We start from the raw sequence: 15,019 nt of genomic DNA, 5'->3' as shown, positions 1-15,019 counted from the left end.
TCTGCTCTGCCAGAAGTTCCCTGTGCTACCTTAAAATCCGTTTCCGCTTAAATAAATGGTGTTTTTTTGGGGGGTAGATGTGATATTTGTTAGATCACTGCTCTTCTCGGTGACAAGATTGGCATTTATTCTTGTAAACCACTGAAGGATTCCCATTTTAGCTGATGCACCAGACTTTTAGCTGATGTCACAGCATGGAGATTTTTTTTTTTTTTGACCTACACCTTTTTATTTCTTTCCATATTTCTTGTGAAATAGTTGTCGGGTGGTAGTTGTCTCCCTGAAAATCCAGAGGAGAAGGAAAGCAGCAGTGCATCTGACTGCGATTTACACCTCTCCCCATGGTTGCGTTTCCTTGGCTAATCTCAGTGTCAAACCTCATTTTTTAGTCTCCGTTTTAAGTTAACTTTGGCCAACTCAGTGTAACCAACCTGTGCAGCCCTGGTGCAACACCCTTGCTGTACAGTTACTCAGGCATGTTACACATGTCAAAGCTTTCTAAATTGAGATATTCACCTAATTGTTTTTAATAGTTGTGTGTGTGTGTGATTTGTTTTTTTTTTTCAGGCCAGCTGATTTGTACACTTTCCCAAGCATTTAATTTGATTATGCCATTAATTCCGTATCAAGGACTAATTAGAATAGACAACGAAAGAAGAAGCAAGTCTGAAGTTACGAAACAAAACTGCCACGTGAGCGTGTTGCCTGTGGTTCTTCGGGACCCAGTCATCTGCCACAACTTCTTTTAATAGCTCGTTCTGACTCCAGTGCAATCAAACCAAACGTAGCCTTTTGTTCCTGGGTTACACCGGGGTCCTGCTGCTTGTTGCTGGCACAGGAGGCGTTCGGGATGTTTTTTAATATTCTGCTTGCTTTCCCTGCTGAACAAAATGAAATCAATTGCCTTTGCCTGCCCTTCTTTTCTCAGTCTGCTTGAACGTCAGGAAACGGCACAGCCCCCCCTCAAAACTTCTTAATCCTCTGGCTGATTGTCATCAGATTCGACAGCCAGCGCTCTCTGCCATGGCACCTTCTCCCTGCTTGCATCTGAAGCTGTCAGTGCACAGGGGAAGGAGAGCTGGTTTTGGGCTTAAGAATAGAAAACCCTAAAAAAAAAAAACACAAACACAGCTCGTCATGTCCACAGAACTGCTGTTAGTGCAATTTGAAAGACATTATAATTACAGGTGTTGATTCATTCAGCAGGCAGAAGGTACCAAGAAATAAAAATGAGCTCTTAAAAAGTCTGGCCTAGTTCTCCAGGCTTTTCCTCTTTGAAACAGGAATCCTGTCGGCATGCAGTCCTGTTTATACGAACACATATATACATGCAGTAGTCCTCTTCTATGGCACGTGCCTTGTCCTGCATGTCCTCAGCATGTGCTGAGTCCTGTGTTCATCGGTGCAGCGGTAACTGAAGCTGTCTGGCAGTTTTCCACACTGCTATTGACATTCTGCTAAAAAGAAAACAAACAAGCACAAACAAAACACCACAGTGCACATATTTAGAAAAGGCATGAAATTAAATTCCGTCTTCCAAGATATCTTGTGGTGCTGTCCAACACTCAGCGTCATTCTGGAAATAAGGTATTTTTTTTTTCCCCTGAGGGATGATTCAGAAATTGCTCACTGACACCAAGTTTGTGGGTTAATCCCATAAAGAGGTGATGTGGATCACTTGTGCTCAGCCTTTCCTTTGGAGAGAGGAAGGAAGAGGACACGCTGCCACGCGCAGCTTTCAGATCAGTGATTTATAGTATAATGAAGTGTGATTTGGGCAATTGTTGTAAGCTTTAGGATTTTATATTAAAGCACAATGACATTAGCATAAACTTTGGTGCAAAAAGAGCTGTATGTTCCAGTGGGAGCTTGCACAAACGGCTCAAAAGTAAACAGCAGAAAACTAAAACTAGTAGAAAAACTAGTAGCTTTTCTTCGGCTCAAAGTATCTACACGTGCCTTCAGCTGTAATTACAAACAGCAGCAGCCCGTTATGATGCTAATAGGAAAGACTGAAAAACAGGTGGCACAAAACAGCACTTGTTCTGCAGTAGTTAGGTGGTGCTGGCATAATAGGCTGGGAGCCTTCAGCCCCCCTGTGCGCAGGGATGGCTGCTTCCCTCTCCCTCTCTGCCCTCCCAAGCCCTTGCACTTCTTGCATAAAGAAGTGAATGTCTCGGTAACTGTGATGGGCTGGTGTATTAAGTTAATCCTGTATTTGCTTTTATGTAAAGGTATTGCTGGTGGGTAAGTGTATGTATTTCCTTACTTCCCTCCTTTTTTCCCTGTGTTGCTGTAAGGCCATCATCCGCTGTTTATCTGAAGGTGGTAGCTTTACAGCTGTTGTTTTATGTGAATATTTGGCCTGCTATGAGGTGCCTGACTCCATGATTTATGTTAATGGCTTAACAATCACTACAATTTCATAATACATGAAAGAAATGGAAATGAGCTCTTTACATGTCTTTATTTCCTCAGATTTGTATTCACTCTTGATTTGCATTTGACTTCAGAGCCACCCACGCTGCTTCAGGCAGGTTGGTTATACTGAGGCTGCTGTTGTAAGTGAAGATGAATAGGCAGGAGAAGAGTGCTTTTCTCCTTGGTCGATGTGTGTCAACGTAGGTTTTCCTTTAACCCTGCAAGGAGAAGCTTGATCCTTCTCCAAGCAAGGCTGTTCTGCATTAGCCAGTGGATGCTGTCAGGTTTACCCATTCACAAGACCGATCTAGGATATTAGACTGAGCTGGCTGTGGTGTTTCTTCGTGTTATTAGGATATTTACCACATCATATTGCTCCTTTGCTTTTCCAGAGCTTGCCTACCTTCTAAATTACCCTTTATTTCCTCTGGGCATGGCTGTGTTCGGCGGCTGCTCAGTGAAAACACCAGAGACTGCAGCAGAGCAGAATATCTGAAAGAAACCACGCAGTTCTGCCCTTTCCAAAAATGATTTGGCGAAACTTGACAAAATTAAGAAAACATTTCCCCCACGTCCAGGAGGTCAAGGCAGGCAGCAAATACTCTGTTTATTCCTGTCTACTCGACTCTGTATATGGCTCCATCACCATCACTAGTTTTGGGTGATGACCTGTGCTCCACAAGGCAGAAATCTATTAAAATTCTTCAGCCTGAAAATGGGCGGATTTTTAAAATCACAAATGGTCATTCATGGAAGCGATCGTGGTAGTGAATAGAGCATCGTTACTGACTATATTCATTTATTAATATTTATTTATTCTCTCTCTCTCTAAACCTGTCTCCTTAGCAGTAGTTGCCGTGCAAACGCCCCACTAAAATGTAGCCCTTTCCCAGCAGCTTGTATTGCTTCTGTGTCCCGTTCAGTCTGCTGGTGTCAGTGCAAAGCCTTCTTCGCTGACTCGTGTTTAATTTTGAGTAGTCTTCCTCTTCTCTTCAAGGCCAAATTCGTGAAGGACTCTGTGTATTTTGTGCCATCCACTTCACATATTTTCTAAATCAGGTGTTTGAGAGTAAAACACGAGCATCTTACTTCTGGCACCACTAAATTGTTTTTTGCTTGCTTTTCCCTAGCGATGTTTTCTTTGACGAGTAAGAAAATGTCTGTCTGAAAGTACAGGCAGTTTATTTTAGGGAACTGCATGGGCCATTTCCTCGTTAATCTTTTCCATAAGCGCTGAAATTGTATGACGTGATTGAGATCTCAGGAACCAAACTCAGTGGCTTTGGATTCTTTTCTAATTATTAGTGTGTAAACATAAAGAGAGCACAGGCAGGTTCTCTAGGAACAACCCGAAAAAGGTGAGGTGTTGAGAGGTTGAGATGAGGTGAAAGAAATGGCGCTGCCTGTGAGGCCCCGACGCTAGCATGGTGCCTGGGCCTCACGCTCCGGAGCCCCAGGGGAGGCTGATACTTTTTTTTTTTTTTTTTTTTTTTTTAATCAAATGTCTTCCATGAACTCTATTTGTCCTGCATTTCTGATTTTTGGGACACTCCTGATGTTTGAATACTGTACAGTGAAACTTGAAATGAAGGTAGGCTGAGACTTGCCCTCAGGAAACATAAGTGGTGCTGGGGCTTTCGGTGCTTTTAGACCAAATAAACGCGGTTTAAATCTAGGTACTGAACAAGATACACTGGGCAGTTTCTGTCAGTCAGCACTGAAATGGAATCAGCATCTTATTACTTATAGCACTGAAGGTGATTTAACGACATTAAGAGGAAAAAACACAAGTGTTTGTAGCAGTGCTGTGGCAGATACTTGAATGAGTAAGCCTAGTATAATAAGCTCATCCAAATCAAGATGGGAAATCATATGTAGTATAACACTAATCATTGAAGCTATTGCATCTTTAATGGGTTTGTTTCTAAATACTGCTATGAAATCTCTTACAGATTTTTTTTTTCCAGTGTTAATTTTTCCCATCTTCAGTGCAGTCGCTGTGTTATTAGCGCCATTTGTGCTACAAGCTGTTTACGCTAAAGCCTCAAAGCCTACGTTGGTAGTGTTACTATTTTTAACATTTTACCATGCTGGGGAATCCGAATCTGCTAGGTACCCGGCCGTTTTTCTGTCTGAATGCCTGGTCCCGTGTTTGCCCTGGCTTCCTTGAAGCTGTTGGGCAGCTGGGGTGGAGGCATGAAACACCTGCCCTGCAGCATCCGTGGGGTTTTGCATCGCAGGCAGGAGCAAGGCATTGATCGCAGTGCCTTCCATGCCACAGGTGAAACAAGTATACCATAAAGGTATTCAATTAATTTGCTGTTAATTGTCTGAAAAGAAGAAGATTAGGATGCTGCTGAACAAGATAGGAGAAGCCTATGTGCTGCTGTTTTATGGAATTGCTGGCAACAGCCCTCCGCTTTGGTCTTAACGCTGCAACAATACATCATGCTTTGCTAATTATTGTCTCATTTGCATATCTAGTGGAATTCCCTGTTATAGAAATTGGTGAAACACTCTTAAACTATTTATGTTGATAATTAAGTGGTGAGGTGCCTGGACTTTAAGCTGCAATTGTAATCAGCGCTACTTACAGCTCACAGTAAACTGCACTAATTATAGCCAAGGTATCAAATTTTTAATAGCTGCTTGGATAAGTCCTTTGTTCTCTCTTATTTCATAGCTTTGTCAGACAGAATTACAAATGGTGAAATAAATTGTTTAACTAGTTCTGTCTTAAAAGCTTCCATTTCTTGTCTCCTAGAAATTGGTATTTTATTTAATGTGGAAGAAGTATTTTATTTGATGTGTTATGTGTGGGCGTAAATAAGGGTTGTTCTCTATTTAGTAATTTAGCATAGGCTTATTTGTTTGGTAGGTTGCTTATTATGTGTATTGCCTGTGAAATTCATAGTGGCCTGACCAGTAGGGTTATAAAACGTGATGTATTCATGTATTACAACTGTACTGTTCATTTTTTCCCTTCCATGATTCACCTGCCCCTTTGTGGCCATACATTGGGACAGAACCAATGCCATTACCTTAATGCACAAGATTCAGGCTTCAGAAGCACTTGGCAGCAGGGGCAAGCTGGTGTTGCTGTTGTTTTATTAGCGCGTACCCAGAGTAGCGGCACTGAAATAGCAGGGAGGTTGCAAAGAGGGTGCAGAAATCTGGAGAAGAGGTAGGCTGAGGCTGTCTTTTTAACCTCAGTTCTGGCTGTAATGCTGTAATGTATACATTAAAGATGGGCTTCAATTTCACAGTCTCTTTTTTTAATTTATTTTTTGAGCCCTTGAAGGCTTTTGTCAAATTCAGTAAAGACTGGATCAAGGGCTAGGAATGAGCCAGGGCTGTGAAATGAAGGGAGTTTTTATCTGTGAGACCACTGCCTCAGCTCTTGCTGAATTTGGAAAAGGTTTTCTGCTGTGGGCAATGAATTGCAGGAAGGAAAGGTCTCCTGGGACGAGACAGCTGAGATAGGCTTTGTGCTTTTGAACATAAAGGGTGAACGTGAGAGATGCAGCTCATGATTAGCATTGCTCGTGATGCTAATGCAAATCGTTTAAACCAAAATTGGGGGTTTCTGTTTTTCTGAGCGTCTAGTTTGAGAAATGTAAGGCCTCATTTGGAATACGTGTTGGGAAGAGGGAGTTTTGCCAACAGTGCTGAATTCTAACAGGTCTTCAGAAGGAGTGAACTGTGATTTTTCTTCAGAGGCTTGTAATGAGTAGATTTGGCTGGTTATTCATAGGGATAGTAAGAGACATTTTGACAGTAAGACAGCTCCATTTCTGTATTTCACACCCCTACTCCAAAGCATCTGCATGCTTATATTTGTCACAGAAAGAGCTGCAGTCATTTTTGAGAGAACAAGATAGAAAAAATTCCTCCCTAATTTTTATTTTATTTTTTTTTATTGAAATGCCACCTTCCAGTGTCTCCAAATCTGATTTAAGAGCAATCTATTTATAAAACCTCCTCTTGAATATTCCAGTTCATCAGACGTAGAAGGAAGCGAAAACAGAGCATTATGGACAGAAATCAGTAACCTCAGCTACAGGAGCTGCCCCTGGTGATGCCGATGATACGCCGTCTCCTGTAACGTTGGCTTTGTCTCCATCGAAGCTGCAGGCAAGGTGTTAGTCTTCTGTTGGCTGTGATGCATAAATGCTCTCTGAGAAGGCTCCAGAACACTAGCTCTCATCTTAGAGGGGAATGAAAGCTGCCAAGGAGGATAACCGTCAGGGTATGGTGTGGCAAAAGTGTTTAAATCTTGAGATGTTAATAAATATTTATGGCTTTTTCCCTGGAGCTGCTTAGTATTGTTAAAATGAACAACTCTAATTACAGAATATTTGTTGAGGCTGTGATGACTCAGCTGCTGGTGCAGTAAACAGAGGAGCAGGAGCGCTGGCCTTCCCTGCTTGGAAATGTTGCTTCTGTGGTGGAAATGGAGCAGGCACCACAAATACAGCCGTGATTTTTGGGTGCCCCTGACCGATCAAGCTTCCTGGTGCATCAAAAGCTGTCACCAAGCCATTTCTGAAGGTCTCTTAATGTGCAACAAACAGCTCGATGTCCGTTTGGAAACCGTCTGCTTCGTAAGGAACAGTTCTGCAGGGACGATTTGCTATGCTAAGGTTAGGGCTTTATTTTTTGGGTCAAACAGAAATCTGCATATTTTCTGCAGTGCTTCCAGCGGTAACGCTAACGCTGATCGAGGCAACTGCTCGACGGCAGAATGTGCTGGGGAGAAGCAAGCAATTTGCAGACATTACGTAGTACCTACTCCAGTTAATTTTGAGGTTTAGCGTGAGCTGTAGATGAACGCTGCTCTTGACCTGGATTTCTGGGAAAAACCCCAGGAGAATACTCCCATAAAATTTTAGAAGGATGGAATCAGTGCTTTAAAAACCTCTACGGCTCAGCAGAGCACTCTGTGTGTTCCTACAGGGTCATTCAGGGGCTCTGCAGAGATCATTCTTTGCCAAATTTTATAGTATCCTATCATAGAAGAGTAGTTTACAACCTCAGCTTATTTACTGTGCTAAATTTCTCCCTTCAGCATCATTCTGTTGAGCAAAAAAAAAAAAACATTTTTTTTGCTGTAAGGGTGGTCAGACACTCAAACTGAAGCACCTGGAGAGGCTGTGGAGTCTCCATCCTTGGAGAGATTTCACACCTGCCAGCCAAATCTGCTCCCCAGCCCTATTCTCCTGAACAATATCCTCTCTCAAGGGCTCCAAAGGAAAATATTGGTGCTTAAATAATAACTTAGTTATGCTTTGGAGGTTGAGCCCGGTCTGTGCCTGTGCCCCTTCCCTCAGTGGGGCAGCCCATACTGAGGAAAGGGGCACAGCCATGGGCAGGGGGACTTTGGGGCATTGTCTGCCTCACCCAGGTGGTCTCTGTGTGGGATTTGAGTGTTTTTTGAGAAATTTTGCTTGTAGATAACTTCAGAGGGACGTTCACTTTTCTTCATCTGTGCAGTGCAATAGGGAGTAATCACAGTGTCCAGCAAATCAGCCCGCTCTCTAGCCAGCAATTCTGTAGCGTGCTGTTCCTGTGGTGACTTTAGCTGGGAGGCATGGACAGCAGCCTGTGTCCAAATAAGAGCGTGAACTTTTCCAAAGCTTTGCTCTGTTTTCATGACTCCTTGAGGCGAAACAACTCCTTGAGGCCAACTGTCTTCTTCCACAGTGTAAGTTAGCATCTGTGCTCCTCATAATGAAGCAGTGTGAAGCGTGGTAACCCTGGCAGTGTTAGTGCACCAGCTCGGACAATCAGCTACAGTTCCTTTGCTGATGGAAACTCCAAAGCCTCTCTGGGCAAATTGAGACCGCCCTGATGGTAAAAAAAAAAAAAAAAAAAAAAAAAGCTTTTTCTTATCCCTAAATGAAACTCCCTGCGTTTCAGTTTGTGCCCGTTGCCTCTGCCCTGTCACTGGGCTACTGAGAATAATTCAGATCCATCATCTTCACTTCCCCTACACTAGGGGAAGCCTCACACTGGAGAGACTTCTCTTCTCCATGCTGAACAGCCCCAGCACCCAGCTTCTCCTCCCATAGCAGATGCTCCAGTCCCTTCATCACCTGTGTGACCTTCAATGCGCTCACTGACTGCTAGAGTAAATGAAGGGCTGAGGCTGGACATGTGTATTTATAGGATTATGGACTCAGCTGGTATATTTGATTAGTCCAAAGAAAGGTAGCATTCCACAGAACGACTCCAAAATAATGAATGGGGGGTCTGAAATTCAGCCCTTCAACACCAGTGCTAGTGGTTTAAATCGAGTTGCCTTGCATCCTGGGCAGGTACATGGAACTACATTTCACTATCCGTATATGTATCTGAATTATTCCACACAATAAGTAAGTTACTGATTCACACTGGAAATATCCCTGTATGATTTGGCTAAAGTTATTAAAAATACAGGCACTGAAAAACAAAAGCTGCTCTGGAAAGTTAAGCTTGCAGGCTGTGATGATGGAGCAGCTCAGTAAGACATGGTTTGTCGTGTCAGTCACATGGAAGAACCAGAATGCCTTCCTAATGGTTTCAACACGGGTCATTACATAGCAGGATCCAGCAATGCATGAAATCTACTCTCAGCAAAACCGAAGTGGGGGAGAGAGGAGGAAGGTGGGTGCTGTGGCTGCCCTGCAGTGAGTTGGCACTGCCCAGCTGAGGCGTTTTGTGATGCTGCTTGCAGCGTTCAGCCCCCAGCTGCCTTCCAGCTTTCACTGCGAAAGGTCTCTGAAGTTTCAGCTTTCAATAAAAGGCCGAATTCATTAAAGCATGTGATTTCATTGTTTATTTTTTATGGATATCGCTGTTTCCTGAGGCCAATACTAGCAGTGGCAGCAATGAGTGACTTCTTACACCATTTGTTAATGCCACACTCTTTCTACACCTGCTGTGATAGCTTCGCTTTGCCCCACTGCAGAGCAGTGGCCCGCTTGGCCAAAATCTGTTCCTTACTGACATGGCCCACTTGGTCTGATTAAAGGTCTACATTTTTAATGGCATTTTTCCTGGCTGCTGTGTCTCTTTCTCTCTTGCCCTTAGACTGTCAAGTAGTATCAAGGGGTTTGCACCCTTTGGGCCTCCCTGCTCCAAGGGCACTGAAGTAATCTCTTGCTGGTGTCTTCTTCCAGTTTTGACTTTCCTCAACAAGCGAGAGCTCTTTGACAAGATAAAATCGTGCCAGTTGTAATGCTTACACCAACTGAAATATTAGATGAGTTGCTATACAAGAACAAAAGTATAGGAATAACATATCAGAACTGCAGAAGACAACCGAGAGACCGTGCGATGATGCTGGCCGTCCACTCGTGGTGCTGGAGCCTAACCACGACAAGCATGGTTGCTGGAAGAAACACTGAGAATTTCAGCACACTTAAAAAGCTCTCCGCAATGACTGTTCGAACTCGTAAATTTGTTATAGTCAAGCCCAAATTACATTTTTGCCCCATAATTTACTTTTTCACAGTATTTGCTGACTTCTGGGGATCCTTTCCATGCTCTTTCGGTAGGAACCTCCTGGCTGATTCTGGGGTTTTAAGATTTCACTCAGTTCTTTTCATAACTTCAGCTCTGTCCTCTGGTTCCACTCCTTTGGGCCAGATAAATGAGGCCTGTAAATTCTCTGTCTTCCTCTTAAGTAGGGTTTAAGTGGGGAAAATAATAATCCTTAAAAGGAGCTAATCGAGCGGCACATTCTCCCATTTTGAATGATCCCAACTGTGTCTGATTAAAAGCAAAAACGATAAAATGTGGAACATGAGCAGAAATTCAGATCAGAAGGAAACATCTGCCCTTCCTGCAGCAGCACGGTGATTTACACTACCTTTATTTCGGCAGTATTTTCATGCCAAAAACTGCACGTACGGATACCAAGCAGCTGGTCCGATGAATCTGGTGGTTCTGCTGAAATCCTGCTTGCTTGGAAAAGACTCTACTGACCTTTTCCAGGCTGTAGTTGTGCTCGCATTTTGTAGCTTCCTTGGAGCTTAAGAAATTGGCTGTGCTTTCCAGGTGGTGGAAATTTTTTTCTTAACCATAGTTGGGTTTGGGTTGGCATCCACTGGAAGTGAATCAGTACAGAGTGTCAAACTTTCCTTCTCTAGCACATGCAAGAAAGGGTAATTAATTCTTTTTTTTTTTTTTTGGTAAAATATCCTGTGCCCTTTAGTCAGATTCAGCATTGAGCATATTCATTAAATCCAGTGCTGGAAATGAGACTTGAAAATACATACAGCATAGACCTTTGCAATTGAGCTGAACTGAGTTTAGTAATCCCATTAAACCAGATTATAAGAATCCCAGCATAGGCTTTTTGCTTTTCTTTAAGTAATCAGCATACTACAGGATGGCTTAACTGTTAAGTTTCTTGGACTAATTCTGTATTTTATTTTAAACAGTAAGCACAAAAGGAATGGGGATGGTGTGTGGGGAAAAAAAGAAAAGGATGTATTTGAATATAATGGAAAAGGATATATTTGAATGTAATGGAAAGGAAGTGAAAAGAACTGGTGTAAGAAAGATGGGGAGTAAATCCCAACAGAAATCCCTCACATGATTCCCTTGGGTGACCCCTGAATATACAGAATAAACAAACTGCAGGTATCTTTTACCCCTGATTTGCCTACTTCATTCTTAATTAAAGACTCTTTGCAAGGCATAGAAAAGAGGTACCAGTTTTCGTTTGTGAGTCCAGGTTTGTAGGAGCTGGTGTAACAATGTGGCATGGTTATATATTTGCGGAGGATGTTGCAGTACAAAAATGTTCTGTGATTTTGATGTGGGTTAGTGGGATTCTTAGACACCCATTTAAATTATACTCCACTTCTCTAAGTGGAGAATAATTGCAGCACATGTTTTTAGCTCCTAACACTCAGGTGAATGTAGCTGCTTGCTCTGACCATCAAAATGCAACCTAAACTACAGCCCTGAAAACCATCTTACAGCCTCATTTTTAGAGGAAATGCTTTTTCTTCCTTTTCTAATGTAGCTTGTTGCTGATTTACTTCTGTAATTAATATTTTAATAGTTATATATATATATTATGTCTATAAATTTTGTGCAAATGTCAGCTTCCCTCTGAGATAGACAAGATCCAGCAGGATTTTTTTTTTCTATGACTTTCTCACCTGCTCTACATCAGCTGCTATTTTTGTTGCAGTCATTTGATCCTTTCCATTAAGAGCAAATCTGTTGTCAGGTAGCACTACAGTCCCTTTTCAGCTTGGTGATTTAAGTCTAAACCTTAAATTATTTTTCATCGTTGTGTCCACCCAGTAGGGTTGGTGTTAGGGCCCTACTGTCGCATTGCATACGTGCAGCATCACTTGAACTTGCACTTAAAGAGGGGAAGTGATTTGTATAAAATGTGTGGTGCATAATTTTCACTTCTGTGATCCCACCCTGTCAGTTCTTCTCTCACACCTTTCCTGCTGGTACACGCCACCTACATCCCACCCATCTCCTTCTGTCCTGCCTGTTTTACCCGCTTCCCCTCTGCTGTAGCCCACGGAAATTCCTTCCTTCAGGGCATGGTCCCTGTCTGCTTTTTGTGGAAACTCTTTTCTGTGCTGTGAGTAACAAGGGATGAGAACCACACAGGCCATGCTGCTGCTGTTACATAAATACTACAGTCAGCGTTTACTCTGAGGGGATCTCTATTCTTTTTTTCTAATCGTTTAAATCTATTCCGAAGAGAAATCACAAATTCTCTCTTAAATGACGATACTTACCAAGCAAGCTGATCACAAGTAACACAATCATTAAGATGTTAAATAATTGAAAGAGAGCATTATGCATTTACTGCCATTAAGAATATGCATTTCCATAGGAGATTATTAAAGTGGCTTGATCTTTCCTTGGTGTGATTTGACTATTATATCAGCAGTCTTACATTGATTTACAACAGATGAAACTTTTTTTTTTTTTTTTTTTAAAAAAAAAGCCACCTGTATTATTTTCTTCTGGAGAGGAATTGTCTATTAACCATGTATATTTCTGCTAAATTTGATGTTTGTTACATTCAATTGGAACAAAGAAAAATACAAATTCTAATGATTTTTAGTGACTTGTTTAATCTATTTTTAACCTTGCAATCCATAGCTTTTTCTTAATTCAGCATAAATGATTATACATTCCCATCCAGCACCAGAGTGAATAGTTATAAAACTTCTTGTTTATCATATTAACAATTTTAAGGCTTTTTTTTAAATGCAAAGATGAGTATTATTTGCAACAGGGCTTTAATGCCTTGTAGTTTATAGATCCACTGTGAAAAGGTTATGAATCAGTTACCTGTACTGTTCTGTATAAATTGTAAGTCATAAATAGTAAAGTTAAAAGAGTGGTAAATATTAAGTCATAAAGAGATAAATTGTAAGTTTCAAAGCTAAACGCATGGATACACTTGGGTGAATCATGGAATCACGAGGGTTGGAAAAGACCTTCAAGATCATCTGGTCCAACCATCACCCTATACAGCAGTGTCACCCACTAAACCATGTCCCTAAGCACCACGTCCAACCTTTCCTTAAATATCCCCAAGGGATGGTGACTCCACCACCTCCTTGGGCAACCCGTTCCAATGCTTGACTACTCTTTCTGAGAAAAAATGTTTCCTAATTTCCAACATAAACCTCCCCTGGCACAACTTGAGGCCGTTCCCTCTTGTCCTATTGCTAGTTATCTGCAAGAAGAGGCCGACCCCCAGCTCCTCACAGCTTCCTTTCAGGTAGTTGTGGAGAGCAATGAGGTCTGCCCTGAGCCTCCTCTTCTCCAGGCTGAACAAGCCCAGCTCCCTCAGCCGCTCCTCGTAGGACTTGTTCTCCAGGCCCCTCACCAGCTTCGTCGCCCTTCTCTGCACCCGCTCAAGCACCTCCATGTCCTTGTAGCGAGGGGCCCAAAACTGAACACAGTACTCGAGGTGCGGCCTCACCAGAGCCGAGTACAGGGGGACGATCACCTCCCTAGCCCTGCTGGTCACACTACTCCTGATACAAGCCAGGATGCTGTTGGCCTTCTTGGCCACCTGGCACACTGCTGGCCCGTGTTCAGTTCTGTCAAGGGACAGCATTCTCAGTCATGAGTTTTTTATTTGATATTTATCACTCCTATTTGCTGCATGCACCAGATTTACGAAATATACGGTATGAAGAGGATGAGTAAAAAATAAATAAATTAAACAGACATCTTAATTCCTGAGTGCTATCCAGTGCCTCAGCTGAATAAGGCAAGGATTCAGAGACAAGGGTGGTGTGTCTGTGTGTCACTAAAGGCTGTTTTAGAGGAACATTTTCTAATTTCAGAATACTTGACTTTCCAGTTTGAGTAACGTTAATAACGTCAGGTTTTGCTTTATGATGAAATGTGCTATTCAGCACTATTGTGTAAAATTTTTGTTATGTCAGTGAAAATAATGGGAAGGGAGAACATAGTATTGACCTTCGCAATCCCACAGCTCTGAGCAAAGACTTCTGACTTTGGTGTCACACTTGCCCTCTGACTTTTTTGGGAGAGCCTTGCCAGGTTACCGTACCAGCTGTGCCTCAGCTTTCCTGAGGCACGACTTTGTGAAAAAGGGCTAATAACGCATTACTAAATAACAGATTTTTGTAATGGCAGCTGACAAGCATAGAGAGCGAGTGGGGATGTTGCCCATGGAAGGGACGAACTGATAATCCATCATGATATTGGGAAGGTAAAAAAAAAACAAAACAAAACAAAAGCACACCCCAACCCAGCACCAGGTGTGGCAGGGTGCAGCAGGCCTCGCCTCAGGCGTCCTCGTGCTGTGCCTTTCCTTGTTTTAGGCCTAGTTTGAGGCATAGTGAAAGCTCAGCTGACTTGTGCAAGGCTGCTTGTGGGTTTTCCTTCAGTTTATTCCTTATTAAACTACCAGGACTTTCTCAGGCAGCAGCCTTTTTCCTGAACGCTTCCTTTACAGCAGATGCTAAATGTGCCTCACAAACCAACCAGGTCTTTCTCGGGGAACTTAAAGCAAAAGCTGCCTTCGCAGCTCCAGCGGCATTGTCTGAATAAATTCAGGTACGTTTAAGGAACTGTCCGTGTGAGGAAGAAATGTATTTGAAAACGGTGCTTATTTGTGTGTGTCCCATAAATCTGCACCCTGCGTGCACCTCAGAAGCTGTGGTCTTCATTTTTGCCTTCAGCAAAGTAGCTGTGGAGAGCTGTTGATCTTGGAAGTGGGACCTGTGTGTCGCCACTCTTGGTGAAGTGCAGTGAGTATTTTTTAGCCCTGCAGAGCTTGAATTTCTTTGTCTTTCTCAGAAAACCCCTTATAATCTTTTCCTTCTCTCTTCAACCATTATGTGGAAACACAAGATGCAGGTGCTAGGGACAAAGCTCTTTTCTCTCCAGGCTCTTGGCAGTCGGAGTGCAGGCAAAGAACTGGTGAGATCCACAGCTCTCACATGGTTCTTTTGAAGGGAGAATCATAGAATCATAGAATCATTAAGGTTGGAAAAGACCTCCAAGGTCATCTGGTGTGTTTAATGCCATGACTTCAGGGTGTCTGACTGAAACGTGGGTGACACCAGGATGCTTTGAACTGATG

The 15,019-nt window shown here is 42.6% G+C and overlaps 1 protein-coding gene and 1 long non-coding RNA gene across 6 annotated transcripts in view; both read left to right on the top strand.

Annotated features, from left to right (window-relative positions):
- KIAA1549L (KIAA1549 like) overlaps positions 1–15,019 on the top strand; it is a 103,735-nt gene that overhangs the window by 6,274 nt on the left and 82,442 nt on the right. The gene's annotated exons all lie outside the window — the stretch shown is intronic.
- Positions 2,108–8,095, top strand: LOC311437814. The gene is made up of 3 exons (XR_014693728.1): positions 2,108–2,247; positions 6,419–6,670; positions 6,775–8,095. It is a non-coding gene; the product is annotated as an uncharacterized lncRNA (long non-coding RNA).

This window comes from Aythya ferina, assembly GCF_964211825.1.
Source record: "Aythya ferina genome assembly, chromosome: 5".
NCBI lineage: Eukaryota > Metazoa > Chordata > Aves > Anseriformes > Anatidae > Aythya > Aythya ferina.
The sequence above is the reverse complement of the archived record's forward strand: the minus strand, read 5'-3'. Positions and strand labels throughout refer to the sequence as shown.